We start from the raw sequence: 19,361 nt of genomic DNA, 5'->3' as shown, positions 1-19,361 counted from the left end.
CAAAAAAAATGACAATTTATTTCTAGCTTTTCCCTTTAACACGATTGCAGTTATTACAGCGCGAAATCAGCGGAATCTGTACGATTGTGCGACGATGACCGTTAAATTTGCCCGACGATACCAAAGAACCTATAATTCGCAATTAAAGCCTACCGCCAATTGGCACACTCGTCCCGTTATTACGTTATTACGATCAGATAATCCGAGCGTAACGCTGTATTCGAGCAGGTGGGCGTTTCAAGGCCGCCACATAATTTCTGATGCACCAAGCGATGCACTCGATGATACATTTTCACTTTCGTTCAAGTTCGAAATCGCAAAGAATAATCCGAAATGCTTGATAAGCGTGCTATCACTTTCGAGGCTATCGGTTACTTTCATATGTCAATCAATGCATGCGTTATCTGGAAAGTAGTTGCAACTACTTGTTGCAACGTCACGCATCGCTTCGTAATTACACGCTCTATCAATGTTCGAAAAAAAAAAAAATACGATTTGTATACGAAGCAATCGACAAACTAGAAAGCAAATTGTGAAAACTCTGTTGGCCTGTCAATCAATAATTTTCTATTGTTTCATAAATGTATTTATATAGTATAATTTTATATTCACATTTAAAAATAAAAAAGTTAAGAGAGTTTTAATTTATTATTTTAATAATAATATTTAATATTATAATAATATTAAAAAATTTCAGTATATTCAAAATTCTATATTAATATTAAAAAAAAGTTAAAAAATTTAAATATATTTTTTTTAATTTTCATATATTTTATCAAAAAAATTAAATTAAATAAAAAGTTTTCTAAAACTTTTCTTATTTAATGCTAATTCTTCTTTTCTTAATAATGTAAAATTTGTATAATGGAAAAAAGTTTATAAAAATAATATTATGGCATAATGACAACGAAATCTTTTAACAATATGTTTATATCAAAGTAGATTAGCCAGATAACCGAAACGGATGCGTTCGTCATGGCCGGTTAAGAAATGAGAGATGCGGTTTGCCTTTTGGTCATAAAGATCCCCGGCGTCATTTATTTTGCGTGCGGTGCACTTGTCGAGGAATCTCTATCAGTATATATGGTGAACAGTATGCACAATCGCCGCGCCTTTTCTCCAGAGAGCTCCAAGTATCCCATAATTATAAGCCCGATCGCGCAAAAATGCCCGTAGATTTACGGGTATCGTCCCGCGCACGTGTCTATAAATAATGGAGATGCGAGAATATTCGGCGATAAACATTTTTCGGTATCACTCGCCGCGCCGCAGGCCGCGATTGTCCTTCGAGAATGCAATCTCTATATCTCTATATAGGATGTCCTACGTTTTCCAGACTTCACTTTGCTTACGAAATCTTCAATTCTGAGTTAGCTTCTTTCAAAATCATCCGAGGATCGTTAATTATTAAATCATATACTATTACAAATCTAAAAGATCTCACAAATTTAGTTTTAGAAAGACAGAATAAAAAAAATTGATAAAAATATTTATTTTTTATTTAATTTCAAATTAATTATATTTGAATTAATTCAATTTTAACAAGAAAAATATGGAAGAAAATAGGACATAATTGATTCTTCATTGAGAAAAAAATCAATTAAATTATTCGAGGAATCCGTAGACAAAGAGACGTGCAACAAATCTAGAACACCCCATATATATATATCGGGGAATAGTTTAAAAAAGCGTGCACTGTGCCTTACGCTGCGAGGAATTCGAGCGTCGTTTATCAAGCGTCGTACGCTTATCAACACGAAGTACCTTTTCTCGCCCCTTTTCGCCTGCACCTAACCTACAATTATATTCTCATACCCGTGGAAAAATCCCCATATTCTTGCTCGCGCGCTATATAAATAATACGCTTGGAAATATCGGCCTTTTCGAGGTCACGCGCCCGCAAGGCAATATAGAAAGAAATTTCAATATATGTAGTTCCGATCGACGAATAGCTAATATATTGTATATATATTTCAGAGTTAAATATTTGCGCTAATTTGTCTTATTTTTAGAATATTCATTTAAGAAATAATGGATCTATAAGATTTATTATTTATATAATTCCTACATTGCACTCTTAATGACATGATAATGTAAAATGAATTATGCTCGCAAATAAACAAGCAATTAATTTCACGTAATAATAAATATAATACATTAAATTAAGTTATTAATTACTCACTTCATGGTTGCTTAGCCATCGCCCGATGCCTTCCTCTTACTCCTCTTACTCCTCTTTTCTTGTCCATCGCTTCATGGTACTCACAAAATTTCTCTCGCGAAAACACGATTAATTAAACACGATTGCGTACAAGCTAACAACAAACTACGGTCGCGCGACACTTGGTATGGTACTCTTAACGTTATCATACACGACTGTGCTATGACGAAATGAAACTATGACACGCTCACGTATACGTGCGCAGATATTATGGTGGCATGTAGAGGAGTTTACGTCGTAAGCTATTACCTGCTCGCTAGATTGTCGCCGTACGACTGACACAAGGCCGCGGAATGTAAACAACAATATGGTAACATGGCAAGAGCGTCAAGGACATACGGCAATTATTTTGTTGTTAAGATATCAAAACTACGAAATATTCAATACAAAATAAAGATAAAATGCTCGCTAAATAGTCCGTCCTATTTAAATTTCTAAATAATCATTAATATATAATTAATGTATCACGGATTTCTCTTTTCCCATTATTTTAATTACTCGATCCCATCACACGTGTATTAAATGTGTGTGATGATTAATTTCTGTTGTCACAAAATATTTAATTTATTATAAAATAATTACACGTGTCAAAAATATGTATTCTATGTAATATGTATCTCTTGCGTAGTAAATTAATTTCGACAAATAAGCTACTTGTTGACCGGTTTTTTTTCTGAAATGTATTAATAAATTTCTGGCGACTTAACGTGCAGAGAAATTATTATCTTGCATAATTTATGTAAAATTTTCATATAATTTTTTATTAATTTATATAATTAATTCATTATAATTAATTGTATGAGTAATTTTACATCATTCTTGTTCCGAGATAACATCGGATATTTCCATACAATTTTATTATAAAAATTATATTTATATAGAAATTATATAGTATTTACGTAAAGTATGATGATCGATCATTTATTTATCACGTCACGTATCATACGCTTTACATTCTTTCAAATATTCCCTTCGATTATCCTTTCAAATGGTAATGTCCAAATTTAATTACGATTCGAGAACGGCGCCCTGCCGTTTCGCGTGCACAACGTGCACATTTCAGATCGGCTTGATTGATAATTAAAATACCAGACAGTTTCTTGCGGAACGGCCGACAATGGCTGCTGCTCTGCGAATCATAATTACATCAGATCGACCGCCGCGGTATGATAATAGTCCTTGCGATTTCGCACACCGGGATTGCCGTCAATTGATCGATCGATCGATCGCGACCCGCCGAGATTGATCGGGCATCGAACTGATCGGACGCTTATGTAAACGCCGGATGGGCTCGTTTTGCAAGCGATTTCGAAAAGATTCTCTCTAATTAGGAGACTTGCAACAAGAGACGCTTCTTGAATATCAGAACGATGATGTGTCTGGTAAAAATACGATAATAAGTGCAGCGCAATTGAAGCGCGCACGCATAGCGCTTGCATCCCATAGCACTAATTAAACGGTTGGCTTCGATCTCAAGAGGCTTTTACGTCCTTCTGATAATTCAACAAAAACTCGTCTAAGAAATCCATGAAAAACTTGCATCTCAGATTTTATGGACGGAGGTGATTAGAGCAGCGACGGCTCCATCGAATGTTAATTGAGAAAAACAGCAATAAGGTCGGCTGAGACTACCACTCGCGCATTAACGTGGAATTATACGGCGATAAGAATGCTTAATGCTATGGGGTTAAACTGGTTAAAGATAAGACGGAGATATGAGCTGCAATCATCTGATTTTTTCCTCAAATAATCAAGGCAAATATTTCTCAAATACTAAAGGTCTCAATTCCTCGTTTTCGTCTTCAATTTTCGCTTAATGCAATATCAATTATTATATTCTTATTATAAAATTATAAGCAAAAATAAGATTGCGATAAGTTCATAAAATCTTTTGCACACAGCAACATGTCTTTAAAAAATATATTATAATTAGTTCTTCTTTTTAAAATTTTAAAATATTAAGAAATTTATTTTTAAATTATATATATATATTTTTTAAAAAGATATTTAAAAATTGTTACGTGTATTTAACTCTGTATAATTATAATTATATTCGCACAGTAGCATTAAGGTTTTGTCTAATGTGTTCAGCAGCTTAAAAAAAAATATGGAATTTATGAGAGACAGCCTTATTTGACAATGCGATAAAAAAAAATTAAAACCAGTCTTACTACGAAGTAATTCGAATTATTCGCGTTCGTCTTAATCTTCATCTGAGAATATAAATCTTACGATTTATAATCGCAAGTGCATTCCCAAGCGTTCTCATTAACACTGCGCTTAGGCGACTTGTAGGAGCGATCAAAATGAACGATCAAATCGTATATATCGATATATCGTGCGCGACGGAATCGGGAAAGGAGCGCTCTAAAAGGTTTTTACGGCGACTTGTAAAGTTCAATAGCATAGTCGGAGCAAGCAAGGTTCGCTGCCATTTATTTTATAGACGTGCTCCACTTGCTAAGCGACCGCGAGGGAGAGGTTGATCGATCCGTTCACCGACGAAGACGAGGAAAGATCGAAAGACTGATGGAGACAGAAAGGATGATCAAGATACAGAGTGAGAGATATCAAAATTATGACACTGTACTTTATAATAGTTTTTGCGTGCCACCGTGCGCAAAAAAATTGTTTATTCTACCGAATGCAACGTGCCCTATTTACGACAAGTTTACGCAGTAGTATACCTCACTTCGAAGGTATGAATTGACGTGGGTTTGCAATTTGGATTCTGGGTCGCCGAGAACGAGAGTACCGTTTCTCGAGAACGACTTTCGCGACTATTCGCTTATCGGATACTTCCCGTAATGGCGAGAGCATGAATTGCAAAACGATGAAAAGATATTCCGCACGTGACGACAGCTCGAAAGAAAACGTGTATCTCGTATAAATTGCTAATTTGAAAAATAATCTATAATATTTGGAAGATATATAGATAAATAATAGATTAATAAAAAAGATCGAGTCTATCAAATACAATTGTTTGTATATCCTTCAATTACATTCAGTTGGAAAACATGGTATTTCCTAGTACTTTGATTGTAAGAAAAATGCTGAATACAATGATGAATTCGCTTAATACAAAAGTAACGAGTTAAAGAGAAGAAATGTGCAGCAGAAAGTTCTCAAGGCGCATTTCAATTCGTCGTTGCATAATCCAATAATGATCGGAGAGAAGCACAATCATAGTAAAATAAGTATAATAGAAATCGTAAACAGCGCGCGGCAAACACATTAGAAAGAGAAAGAGAAAAAGAGAGAGAGAGAGAGAGAGAGAGAGAGAGAGAGAGAGAAAAGAGCGGAAAAAAGAATGAAATAATATAGTACAAATACGCGCGCATACACACAAATGAGAATTTCGCACAATCGTAAATGAACACCCGCATCGATTCGTATCGCGATTCGCCTAAGTCGTAACACACGCCCCCGCTAAGTAAGCGATTTACTGGAGAGCGTGAAACGCCTTTAATTTACACATAACACGTAATACGCGCATTTATGACATATACATATAACAAGCGTGAGAAAATTGCTCGCGATTACGCGACGCGCTGACAGGATTCGATTAAATATGATAAATAATGATAATGCGTGAATATTGTTTCCTCCGCCGATATTCGGTCGGTATGTCAACATGCAAACCTTGCCCCCCTTTTCCTTCAATAATTGATACTTTCTCGTTAGCGTCAAAGAGACACCTTTTGACCCTTATTGAGGCCGCCGCGTCATCCTCCGGTCGTGGGACCATTTGATGTCATTTAAACGCTCTCACCAGCCGTAGATCGCCTTAGGAAACAGCTTCTAATTTCAATTATCGTAATAATACTGTGGTCATTATGCACCATCTCGCGCGGTTACAGTTGACTATCTTACGACACAACATAATAAATGGAAACCGATTATCTGCGAGAACGGAGGCCATCTCTTTTCACGTGCGTACTGTAGATATTGATTTCAGTATTATATTCGAGAATAATATTCTTTAATCTTTAACAAAGAATTTAATTAACTTAAGAACGAATCTAAAGTGTGATTAAAAGATACAAAAGTCTCAGTGCAAAAAATTGAGATCATCGTATATAAATACTTTAAAGAGGACTCAAGTATATCAGTGACTTTAAGTTTTAATTATACTTGGCAAAAATAGAAAAATTTAATTTTCAAATATCTGGTTGATGAAAGGAATGACTCTAATTATATTTAACGATTATGCACAATGCGAAATATACAACGTAATTGCCTAGTCGCAATTGGCAATTCGGGCAAGACATATTAATTTCAAATACCGCCTTCATTACCAGCAACCAGTACCTACTCTCGTATCAGCTAACAAGATGTCCCAAGGTTAAGTACGCCGTTTATCATTCGCGACAGGATTAATTATCTCGTTCGGATATTCAAAAACGATATCCTAGCGATGAGGTAACGATCGGTCGGTTAGCGTGTCTTCCACAAGACAAATAAATAAGTAATAATACGCGAGATTTTTTTCTATTATACGCACGCAAAACGCATGCATAATGCATTGGGTTACGATCGTTAACATATTGATTGCATAAGCTAAATATAACAACTCGTTTAGTAAAATTAATTCTTGCATCTGTCGACTTAATTTTCGCGAATATACTATAATAAGTATACTATAAGAAAATGCGAAGGTGAGATTCATGAAGTTAAAGTACCACGTGTTCGATAAACTAACTTGTCTTAAATAAAAATTTTTACATGTTGTAACAGCAAGATAATTAAAAAGTAAAATGCCTTTTCTCAAAATTTATGTCAATAAAAAAAAATTTTCCATGCCAATCATTTTATGTATTTTTTGAGAAACTTTAATTCGCGCACGTTTTATTATCATAAAATAATTTTGAAACATTTCATCTATAAATCGTATCTATAAAACGTGCAAATAAAGATGTCGAAGGTATCCCAAGAACTGAATTAATTTCTTAATAAAGCTACGCGGAAGAAATTCCAGGCTAAACATAAAACGAAACGAGAGATATCGTCGAAATAAACAAGATCACAAATCGAATATAGAAATGGCTTCGCGTTTAGCGGCAACATTGGAATCGGGCCGCGAATCTAAGCGGAAAATGCCTTTACGATTCTACACGGCGCCGAATAGGTCGAAAAGGTCTCTTATTAAAGTCCCACAAAATGACCGGAATAGTCTTTGAGCCCCGAGAGCCGCTGTCAGCTTATTGTATGCTGCGCGAGCACATGCTGCTATCCGTTTATTAGCCTCCCATCAAGATAACAAGACTCTCTCCTTTTCCCCCTTTTTTCATCCTCCAGAGATTCCAAGCTCACGAGTGAGGATGCTGTGAGAGACAAAACCCTTCATTATAATCATGTCCGTAATTAGCTTTATACGACGAAAAATGTATCTCTTTTCGTTCATTGCCTGACAATTAGTTTTTATATAGTATTATTATCCCGTCAAAATCCAAAAAGATATATTTAAAAAAAACAGTTGATACGTTCAGGTAATCTTTATATAATATTTAATTTCAAACTGTGAAAGAGAAAGAGAGAGAGAGAGAGAGAGAGAGAGAGAGAGAAGCTTAATAACGTGATATTTAAAATATCTATTAAGTTATCTATTAATTCGACTTTAACTCTTCATTACACTTCATTCGCGCATTGTTACTAAAGATTTACGCACCTTCGAGACGATAAAATATCCCGTGCCGCAATTTCTTGGTACTTAAATCGATTCGCCACCTTACGAATGGCCGTATGTGTATTTTATATATATATATATATATATATATATATATATATATATATATATATGTACACGATGCACATGGAGGATTAACATGTTTCCTATATAATGCCGCGCAACCCTGACCGAAGACATCGTCCTTCGTGCTCGTTTAAGTCGACACTGACGTCGTTATCCGCCGTGATATGCGCTTCAAGACTCACTCGATTCGGCTAAGGTATTTCAATATGATGGATAATGATGCATTACAATCATATGACATTCATTGATGATCGAGAGAGCGCAGTCGATGTTCTCGACGCATGGGATTAGCAATAGGAATAGAAGTCAAAGGTGCCAACGAGGTTTCAAGATCAACTAAGCGATCTCGAGATTGTCATACAATAAAAAATATAAAATCGATTTGATAAAATTAATAATGTCAAATTAAATTAAAACCAAAAAAAAAATTAATTAATTAATTAAACAAGCGTTTAATTTTTTGAAACAAATAATATATACTCGTATGTCTTATTATATTTTATAATGACTGTGTATCTCTCTCTCTCTTCCTTCTAAAAAAAAATTATATATTCGAAATCTCTCTACAATATATTGCAATATATTAAATATTAAATAAATCCAAACAAAATGACATGAAAATTTTAACGAATGCACGACTGCACGTAATACGTATATAAATGCAATATTTTTGCTAACAATACATCTCATAAACACTCTTAAATACATCTCTTAACACGATGCGTTTTCGTCTTACGTGATTGCGATCGCGTGCGTCGCAAGCATGAACAACAGCATTAACATACTGAATAATCAATAGGAATGCCAACGTGAGCGACGCTATTAAGATTTCCATCAACCTACCGTGAAAATCACGCCGTTATTAAACGAGGAAACATTTTCACCTCACGCGCGCACGATATCTGCGTTTATCTTCCACGACAATATAATCGCATACGCATAAACGATTTTCCGAGCTGCATATTGCAGTGGTATGCGACGTATTGCGGTATTATATTGTTGTTACGTCGACGTGCACAGTTAATAGGAATAACGCGTGACTAACGCGTCTCGTAAAGTACGGGCTAGCAGGTGAGCGTATATACGGATCTCGTTACATAATGCAATCGGCCGCGGATACACGCGTGCACGCGTGTTGCAACTGCCTGCACCACGCACTGCGTAAAGATCGTTGCATGATCCATAATTCGTGACATTTGTAATTCTCTAATTTTAATGCGCGCGGTTCGTGTAAAAAATATTTTGTATTATTTTAATTTATTTATTTATCTTTTCTTTATCTTTATTTTATTATGTCTTATAACATTAAAAAATATTTTCTATTTTTTTTATGAAAAATTCTTATAGATATAAACATAACTATTTAATTTCTAATTTTTATGTGAAATTCTCAGCTGATATAAAACGCAGATTTTTTATCCACAATATTTTGTTTCTAAAATTAACGATAAAATTTAGTCATAGCGTTTTTAGTAAGTTTCAAATTAATAAAACAAATTTAAAGTATATATACATATACATACGACGTTAACATTCAACCAGTGTGAAAAAATGCGTTTCGCCATCAGCCACATTTCATCTTCTCCGAGTCGGCTGCGAAAAATGAGCGCGCGCAATCTCGTAAAGTTTAATAAATAAGCTGCTATCTGCACACGCATCTCTCGAACTTTTCCACTGGGCTTTTCGCGACGCGCGGCCGCGGCGTCATTTTTCACGACTCCTACGCGCCCCATTGCCTACATATCGAATTATCTTTTAATCGGTATGCCGAGGATGCGTGCGTATATATAATTTCGCAAAATGTCTTTCTCGGTATTATGTTATTTTTTTATTTGTTTATTCTTCTCAAACACCGCATTTTCTGCTCGCACATATAAGTTATTACTGGTGGAATGTAAGTTATCGAAAATTTTGAAAAATCTATATACATATACATATATACATATATATATATATATATATATATATATTTTTTCTGTATATAAGATCCATATATGTATATAAAAGTGAAATCTCATACAAATTAGGAGTGAATTTATAATATAATTAAATTTATATCCATTCTCGCGGAAAAAATTTCGACAAGCAATATAATTATATCGCTCGATAAATAAAAAACTAGTATAAATTTTTTATAAATTTTAAATCAGATCAAACTATAATTTATTATTTATCGATAATACAAGTTTGATTTCTCGCGATCGAAGGATCTCGGCTCATCGCGAATGCATCTCGTATCGCACCTTCCACGATGCACACAATGCCATTTTCGGAGCGACAAACATACAAACGAAGAAATAAGCAATTGTGTTACCGTTCAACGAGTCGCATAGTCGCAGCCTTGCGCCTTTATACGGTTAGACGAAGAGAACTAGATCGAAGAGAGATGAAGTTAACGTGCTACGAATTGAGAGTAAATCATGGCCTCGTTCGCGCCTAGAGGCAAATTCCGATCGCGGTATTCCGGTCGCCGCGTAGGCATACAAGTTTGGAAACGACACAATTATCGCCACCTGGGGTCCGCGTTACGCTACAGTTACGTTACTTTCCGTGTCGATACCAGAATAACGATCAAAGATCGATTTTCCGTCTCGCTCTCTCCCGAAGAACGATGCCTATGAATTAGAATGCAAGTTTTTTTTTCTCCTTTCTATATCAAATATTTTTCGTAACGGCATATTTTATTTTGTTCTTGGATTAAAAAATACTTTTAATATACATATATGCTAGTATCGATGATATTTGATATCAAATAAGAATCGTTATTTCTTAACGGAACGAAGCATGTTTTATATTCTGGAGTTGTCGATTCTGTCATTGGCCACGTGCTGTAACCTGATTGCGGCAACACGTGCGAGAGTGAGATTACAAATGTGCATTTAATCAAAACTGAAATCGAACGCACACATTGATGTGTAGGTATCGTTGATTATTGAAGCGAGGTCGCCTCAATCGATGTTACAATTCCCCGCTTCTCCTCTCGTAAGCGATGCTACTCATTAATGTCGATATTATGCATAATAATGTTCACGATTAACGATTCTCGTGATCTGCTTTACAAGATCGAGAACGATCGACAAGAATTGCAGTGGAAAAAGTTTTCTCTTCGAAAATGATTTGCGTTAAGAATCAATATTTTTTCAAAGTCTACTAAATAAAAATCCAAACAATAGTTGTGTTGAAACCTTCTATATAAAAGAAAATTTCGAATCAATGAAAAAGTTTTTAAAATTTTTTTAAAACTTGCCATAAAAATTTTTATTTTTATAGATTGTTTATAATCTTCAAACTTATATTTTCTATAAATTTTCTAAATATTTTATCGAAGCGTATAAAGTATATTTTTTATGCTATCGAGATATATAAATTTATTAAGATTTGTCAAATATAAATTTCACATCTATTGCTATTATTAATATATATAAATATATAATATATATAAATTATATATAATATATATAAATTAATCAAATTTTTCCCAAATAAAAATATGTAATCGCTTGAAGCAATCGGCAATTTTGCAATTTTTCCACAATTCTCATTCGACTGCAATTTTGTATTTTTTTTAAAAAACTTTTCAACATATCTCGTATTTTTTCAGCATACCTCGTGAATTCTTTTTAAAATGCAACTTCCAGCATTCGCAACGAATGTGAAATGCAATTCCTGCGATCGAGCGTAAATCTTGCCGCAAAGGATTAAACACGATACCAGTGCGCTTCGAGTTGCACTCGTAGCTTCGGGCGAATCGTCGTCGTGGGGAATCAACGTAGCGAGAGTCCTTCTTACCTGCAACAGAAAACATTTTCCCATTAGACCACATCCTCCCATCCATAATTTGCATCTCGCGTCCTCCTCCATCTCGGCCTGTTTCCCAAGGCTCCCCGTCCCGCCGATTGCATAACATAACAGAGCGAGAGCGCGCGGGTAAAGGATTTGCTTGAATAGCGCGTATGTGAAACGCAGCCGATCGTCGAGATTGTTGTGAGATTCCATAACTTAAAATTTTTTGAATAATAGTAGTTTTATTTTTTTCATTTCAAAATAAATGTTTCTTAAATATCTAAGTTTCTAAAACACTTAGAAAATTTAATTTTTTTGGAAACAAAAAAATCTCTCTTGTCATAAAGTTGAAATCCTTCTTTCGAGTACAGAATTTTTTTGAGGACTGAAAAGAAGAGAGAGAGAGAAAATATTTTATATTTGATTCCATTATCTACGTTCTAACAACAACGGCTTTGTGTAAATCCTTATCCTCCGAGCCTGCGGCAGAAAGATGAATGCACGCCTGTAAAGTATTTAGTTACGGAAACGCCGGCCAACATTCTTGGCAAATTAATTCGCCACCTCGCGCCAAGATAATGGACGATGAGTTTCGCGCTTCTCCCGCAGAGACTCTTGTGTGTTACGTCGGACATTGTGCAAAATTGTGTTGCGCGTCGCTTGTTAAACGCCGCGGGATAACCGCAGCGCGAATGGAACGAGAGAAACAAGCCGCACGAAAATACATATCCTTTTCCAGGATTCTTTCTCGTAAATTAGCCTCTATTTCGGCTACTTCGCTTTGAGACATCGACGAAAAGACGCGTTAAAACGACGATTTGCAAATCGTCTACTATTTCCTAGAGAAAAAATCTCGTGCATAAATCTTTTCCGGAAAGGATAAAGTACTGCGTAGACGGAAGTGGAAAAGATAATGCGCGTTACACGTTTGCATAAAATCAGTAAATGTCGGCAAACAACATACAAAGTGATTTATATAATGGATAGGCTATTAAGCATACATCTATAATATATAAATATATATCATGCTCTGCGACGAATCCTGAGAAAAGAGGTTCTTTGAGACGATCCTCTCCGAGAACAAGGCCTTGGCTCAATCAAGGCCTTACCACGCAATAAACTGTAGAGAATTCGATAGACGTGCGACCCACCCAACTTTTCAGAAAGTATTTTCGCCCCGTGTTGCAGAGGATCATCTGAGGTCAGCTGATCAATCGTGTCTGTATCCAGGGATCAACCGTGTTTCGTGTAGGTGTTTAAAAATATGATCGAAGGCGTGGTTAGAACAATGGGATGCTGTCGATTAACATGATAAAACGACGATACATGCGCAACAAACCGTGTAAAAAATCATACATTATAAGATTGTTTTAAATATATAAAAAATGATAAAATTAATCGCATCCTTTTCTGAATACATATATCATTATTATAATGTACATTTTAAATCAGGCAATGTGTCAAGCAAATTTAACTTATTAAAATGAGAAAATACACAAGAAATACTCATTTAATCTAATAATTAAATTAATATAAAAATTAAAAATAATTAAATTAATAGTAGAAAAAATAAAAATTAATAATTAAATTAATATCTGTATGGAAAAAGCTTTTCCTCTTCTACTTTATAATTTTTCCTTTTACAAAACAGAGATTTCTGGTATTTTCAAGGAGAAGTTCTTGCAGAATAATCTTAACCAAAGCTGCGTCGCTGGAAATAATCATTAGCGATACCGTAATAACCATTCTAGGACTCTAATACAGGAACATGGCCGGGCAATCCTAGAATGACTATTACTGCACTCACGAGAGGAATGCGATGTGCTTGTCTAGACAATTCCGAATGGCTATAGCTCCTTAAACTGCCACATACGCACGTCGGCGTTTTACGAGCAACTAAGCCTGTCAGAATACTGACATTTATGACGACCGGTATCATCTTCATGTTCATTGTTCCAACCACGCCTTCTCGGATCGGCGAAAAAATATATTTTGCTGCGGCAAATATGTCGATCAATCAAATTGCGAATATAATTTCAACGATGCGATCCATTAAATCAGGCGAAAAGAGTCGAAATTATCAAATAGACAGCCTTTAAAAAAAAAACTAACTTTACGAAATATCATGAAATACGATCATCTAAAATCGACGTATCGTAATATCTATTTGATAAAAAAGATGGCTTTTTTGTGATTTTTTTTTCTTTGTACAAATGAATTATTTTGATATGGATTAATGAGTTAAACTCATTCAAACCTCAACTCGCCGGGTCAATCATCGCAAAACCTGATAAATTGAGTTATTACAAATACTATTTCTAATTCGTTACGCCATATGATTGGCACGTTTAATAATGACACAGATGTCTTAATTTAGATTTTTTTATCTCACATATCATTATGATGAGGACTATTAGTTATATCTTGCCGGAAGGAAAAGATCAAACATGCGTGAAATGCATGGCTTTGCGCAAAACGTCGATCTGCAAAAAATCCGCGCGGCTCGGGCAGCTCATTGTTAATCTACCCGCTCGAGTGCGTAGATACGAGTGAGATCATTCACGCTAATAAATCAAGAGACGATAGAACGAGAGTGCACCACGCACAAGCTCCCGTTCTGCGGCACGAGTCAACCACGTTCATGACACAGTTTCATTATTCAAGTCAATCAATGATCTAAGCCGGACAGAAACGAGAGCAGTGAAACTTCGATTATTCAGCATTTTAATTCAAGACTTGAAATAATTAATGCAAAAAAAAAACTCGATGCTTCTTGGGATATGTAATTAAATATAATGACCAAAAAAATAAAATAAATAAAATTCAAGAAAATTAAAATAAAAAAACTACTGTAAAATATACAAACTTTTCGGATATGTAAAATAAAGCACACGGTATATTAAAACTTGTCTGTAATCAACAATACAAAATGTAAAAGTGAAATAATAAAATTAAAAAAAAGCATTTGCCATCATTTATCCATTCAACGCATCAATCTAGATCGTGCGCAGCAGAATTGATGCGCCGCGCAAACATCCTCGCGCCGTTTCATTAAACACTAAGGCACGTAGCAGCGCGACATATCGAGGACTTCCATCAAAACTCCGACGATGCACACGCGATCTCTGGATGTTTTATATCCTTCAACACGACGGACGGTTCTCCGGGCGCGGATGCGCGTGCGACAGGTTATCGCGATTTCGTGACGTGACGACGATGAAGAGCCGATACGGCAAGGATGCAACAGAATTGAGGAACCTTCTTTCCCGCCCCTCACCCGAAGAAGACGACGGTAGCGAGGCCGGCCGTGGATAAGATTGTTTTTCAATTCGTCGTAATGTCGGCGACACACTTACGAGACATTGGCCTCCACCAATCGGTCCGCGTGTGTAAACACGAGGAATATCTTCATTTGCGTGTTTGTGGGCGGCAAGCGAGAGCGAGAAAGCAAGCAGTCGCCAACGATCCAGAGAGCAACGAACTATACGGCGCACATGCAATCGGAATAAGTAAGGCAGCCTCGAATCCCTATGTAGGTAACCCGGTCCCAGAAACCCGTTTCGCCCTTCCGCGGATCCTTCCGCAGTCCTTTAAACGTACCAGGAAGTAAACGAGCAATATATTATCACTGATAATGAGATTCTCTCTCTCGCTCTTTCTTTTTCCCCCCTTTTTTTTTTTTCAAGCGGTTCAAAATGACTTGTGATGCCTCTGATTCCACGAACAAAATTAAGATAAATTAAGATTAAGATAAATTTCGAGATAAAGTTTGTAATTTTGATCCTCGAGCGTATATAGTAAGCACTTTCGGCGTTTTGGAAGATGAAGAGAAAGCAAGAAATAATGCGAATACGTGTCCGTGACGAAGAAAAGGAAAATGAGGTCGAATGACCGACATTTCGAATAACAGCGTTTTTTTGTTGACTGACTACGTTAATATGCACAGCTTCTATAAACGTTTAGCAAAAACGGTAATTTATGAAATAAAAACGCAGTCATACGTGACAAAACATTGTCTCTTGATAACTTAATAAATATTATAAAATTAAAAAGCTTGCAAAGAAAGATTAAAATTTAATCGACAGAAACTGCATATAAAGTAGCTTGTGTAATGTTTTTATAAACCAATTCACATTATTCTTTATCATAAATGAATCAATATTTCGTACATTCGACGTACATGATTACAATTGTTTTTCGTGCTGACTAACGTGACAAAAATCTATGCGGTAAGAGAAAGTTAAAATATGCTTGTCAAACATTGCATGCGCGATGTTATTCTGAGGGATTTCCTTATGCGCCGGTTCTTACATAAAACACGTTAACGCTTCTGGGAAGCGCCTTGACGAAGAAAGCTTCAGACGTAAGACTATGTATAAGAAACAATGCTGATTAATCTGACGGTAAGCAGATATTTAAAGTGCGTCGGGCTAAAACGAGCCGATCGAAGACCAAGGAAGTACGTGACTAAAATAAATTTTGTTGACTCTTCCACCCGTTCATCCGCTTTAAAAAAAAAAAAAATGTTAATTACTAAAACATTATTTTTTTCTATTAATTTTTAATTCTCAAATAAAAGAGCTTTTAATTTTACATGATAAGGGATAGTGTTGTAAATAAAATTTTATTCTGATTATTAAAAATCAAGATCTCCAAAGCAAAGACATTTCCCTACATTTTTCCATTTTTGTACACGTTGCATAACGCCTTCACGCTTCGTAGATAATCAAAAGAAGGCTACACAAATTATCACGTCCAAATTATCGTTGTGCCAACTCACATTTTATCAGGCGTATTAACATTAACAAAAAACGTCCTCCTCGTTGAATCTTTAGTTCGTGTAACCATGACAAAGCACCGACGTTTATTCATTGCTAGCTGGCATCTAATGTTAAAGAGGCTCGCACGGTGAAGAGGTCGAAATATCCTCATTGTGTAGTCATTTGTAAGAAATAGATACGAAGACCACGGAGTAATCGATTCTATGCGGATAAACGCACCGACCCGAGAGTTCGTTTTTTCGACACACGATCAAGTTCTAAATGGAAGCTTGTAAGACGCGTAGACGACAGGTGCGATAACAGATACAACATAGCTTGTATAGAAACGGTCCTGTTGCGCTTGTGTGCACGCTTATTCATCTTATGAAAGATTGCTCCTATGACGTAAGAGAACATGTTTGTCTAAAGAAGGCATTGAAGAGAGATTAAGTTTATCCTTTTTAAAATTAAATTAATGATTGCACTCATCTCGCATTATTCTTTTGTTAGTCGATGTATAATTCTTGTGATTCTCTATATCAATTAACTCAGTAATTAAATTAGATATTAAATATTAAATTTATAAGCCTTTTCTATTAGGTCTTTAAAGTTTTAATGTTTTAACAATTAAACGTTTAATGTTTTGTTTTATGTTTTATGTTTTATGTTTTATGTTTTGTTTTATGATTTATGATTTATGTTTTGTTTTTTTTTTATTTTATGTTTCATGATTTATGTTTTAACTTTAAAGTGTATAAATTTTTAGGTATAAATTTTATATTTTAGAATTTTTAAAGTTTAAAGTTTAAAATATAAAGAACGAGTTGAAGAAAAGCTGTCACATTTTCGTTAAAAAGATATTGCAGCAACAACAAGATTACGTTAAATATTTGCATGGTACACCCGGTATATTAAAAGGTTCTAGCGTTCCGTTGTCGTCCGTGGCCATTTTTCGGCATACTTCATCTACATACGGACGTTAATGTCCCGTTCGCGAAATAAATCCCGGCGTGTTACGACCTCGCGCGATTTTTTTCTTTGTGCCTCGCGACGCTCTAAGGAACCTTGGTTTTATAACTGCCTTTTCAGGGAATCGGCCCTCTCGAAGGGCACCTATCCGATCGCGCCACCGAAAGAATTATGTGAAGAACACAAGCTGCGCAAACCGATGAAGATGTGGCGAACCGCGCGCCGAAGAACTCTCGCATCTTTCAACTTTATGATTTATTACATCGAATTTTTTAAATGAGGTGCTATCTCTTCCCGTTCGCCAACTCATATCCATTTTTGGTAATATAAAAATTCGAAAAGAGGCAAATCGAAAAATTCGAAAGAGATAAATCCTGATTGCGCATTTGCTCGACCAATCTTTATTTGCAAAATTAAAAATTTTTGGTAATATAAAAATTCAAAAAAATAAAATCCTGACTACATATTTGCTCGACCAATTTTTACCTGCAAAATTAAAAACGCCAAAAAGACGATTCAATGTATAATATATATATTTTTTTAAAGTATACAAATTATTTCTCGACTCTATATCCAGCAATTGGAGAAAATAATTGGCGACAAAATAATTGCAATACAAAGAGATAACGCCGAAATAATTTCACGTCGCGAATGCAAAACAAGAGAGGCATTTATGAAGAAATGCGATTATTTTGTCGATGATTGAAGATTGTAGATCATCGATTCTCGGCGCCGCACGTTTGCGTCTGTAATCCTCGCTTAAGGCAAAACAGATGATGCTGCTCTATTAACCAAATTTATAGACACCGCGGATAGAATCGGGAGATGCACCTCTTGAAAAAAATAATAGTTCCAGTAGAGCCAGATATGAATACGTCGAAGGGAATTTCGATGCATAGGGACGATAAGGTGAAAGGAAAAAGGAAGAAAGACGCAGGGAACAAGACAGAACGAAAGAGAGAACTTGCATCGGAGCGCTTCTAGGAAGGGTCGTGCTGGCGCATCTTCATTATCCAACTCGAACGAGCCCTACGGGCATTCCGTTGCAACTACGCTTGGACCTGATCAATTAGCGTACACAAGCTTCGTGATCTTGTGAGCCGAAACGAGCAAAGGCTGCAGATGCACGTGCCGCGATGCTTTCTGCTTATGAAAGTAAGACAAGAGCATGTCGTCGTCGCGGGTCGTCTCCTTTTTCCGAACGCCGCAGAACAAGATTCATGGAAATTTATTCATTTATATTGTATATCTGATAATTTTAGAACATCGCATAGACTTAACTGTAAATGATACTTCTAGAAATATAATTAGATTTCTATTTTTTTTTTTCACAGACTAGAATAAAAATATTTTATTTATAGATTCTTGTCATGTTAAAAAAGTTATATTATATTAATTTATTAAAAAAAAAGATGTATTTTATTTGAAGTTTTTTCATATAAAAATTTTATTTCTTTATTCCTTTAATTATTTAACTTTTGTTAATTATGTTAATATTATTAAATATATTGCGGGAAAATAAAATCGTCGATAGGAAAATCCGCGCGATTACCGATTTATATTTATAGGCCACAATTTAATGAAGTGAATCAGGATTCTTTGAAGTATTATATGAAGTATACATACTTCACCCACACGGACGACACGTATTGTAATGCGAATCATGCACCGCACCGCACGCTGGTGACAAGAGGCAGTCATAAAGAACGTCCTCGTGCCACATACTTCAAAGAGAAAACGTATTTTCATTTGCGATAATCTCTGCGGCGAGACACGCAAAGGTTCATTATTAACGAGATTCTGTATTCTTTAATAAATAAATACGAAGCTCATTCAATTCCTAAAATTCTCGCCCCGGAGTAACGAGTTTTATTAC

At 35.3% G+C, this 19,361-nt stretch overlaps 2 protein-coding genes across 3 annotated transcripts in view; one reads left to right on the top strand and one right to left on the bottom strand.

Annotated features, from left to right (window-relative positions):
* LOC126853850 (probable small nuclear ribonucleoprotein Sm D1) overlaps positions 1-19,361 on the top strand; it is a 205,528-nt gene that overhangs the window by 57,947 nt on the left and 128,220 nt on the right. The window contains exon 1 of one of the 2 annotated variants that reach the window (XM_050599921.1): positions 13,349-13,352. The exons of the other annotated variant lie outside the window; for it this stretch is intronic. The gene's annotated coding sequence lies outside the window, so the exon portion shown is untranslated. Of the gene's footprint in view, positions 1-13,348; positions 13,353-19,361 lie in introns of those variants that run through there. 2 annotated transcript variants of the gene reach the window in all.
* The window catches only part of LOC126853824 (serine-rich adhesin for platelets-like), a 153,380-nt gene that overhangs the window by 89,847 nt on the left and 44,172 nt on the right, over positions 1-19,361 (bottom strand). The gene's annotated exons all lie outside the window — the stretch shown is intronic.

The sequence above is a fragment of the Cataglyphis hispanica genome, chromosome 13, assembly GCF_021464435.1.
Source record: "Cataglyphis hispanica isolate Lineage 1 chromosome 13, ULB_Chis1_1.0, whole genome shotgun sequence".
NCBI lineage: Eukaryota > Metazoa > Arthropoda > Insecta > Hymenoptera > Formicidae > Cataglyphis > Cataglyphis hispanica.
The sequence above is the reverse complement of the archived record's forward strand: the minus strand, read 5'-3'. Positions and strand labels throughout refer to the sequence as shown.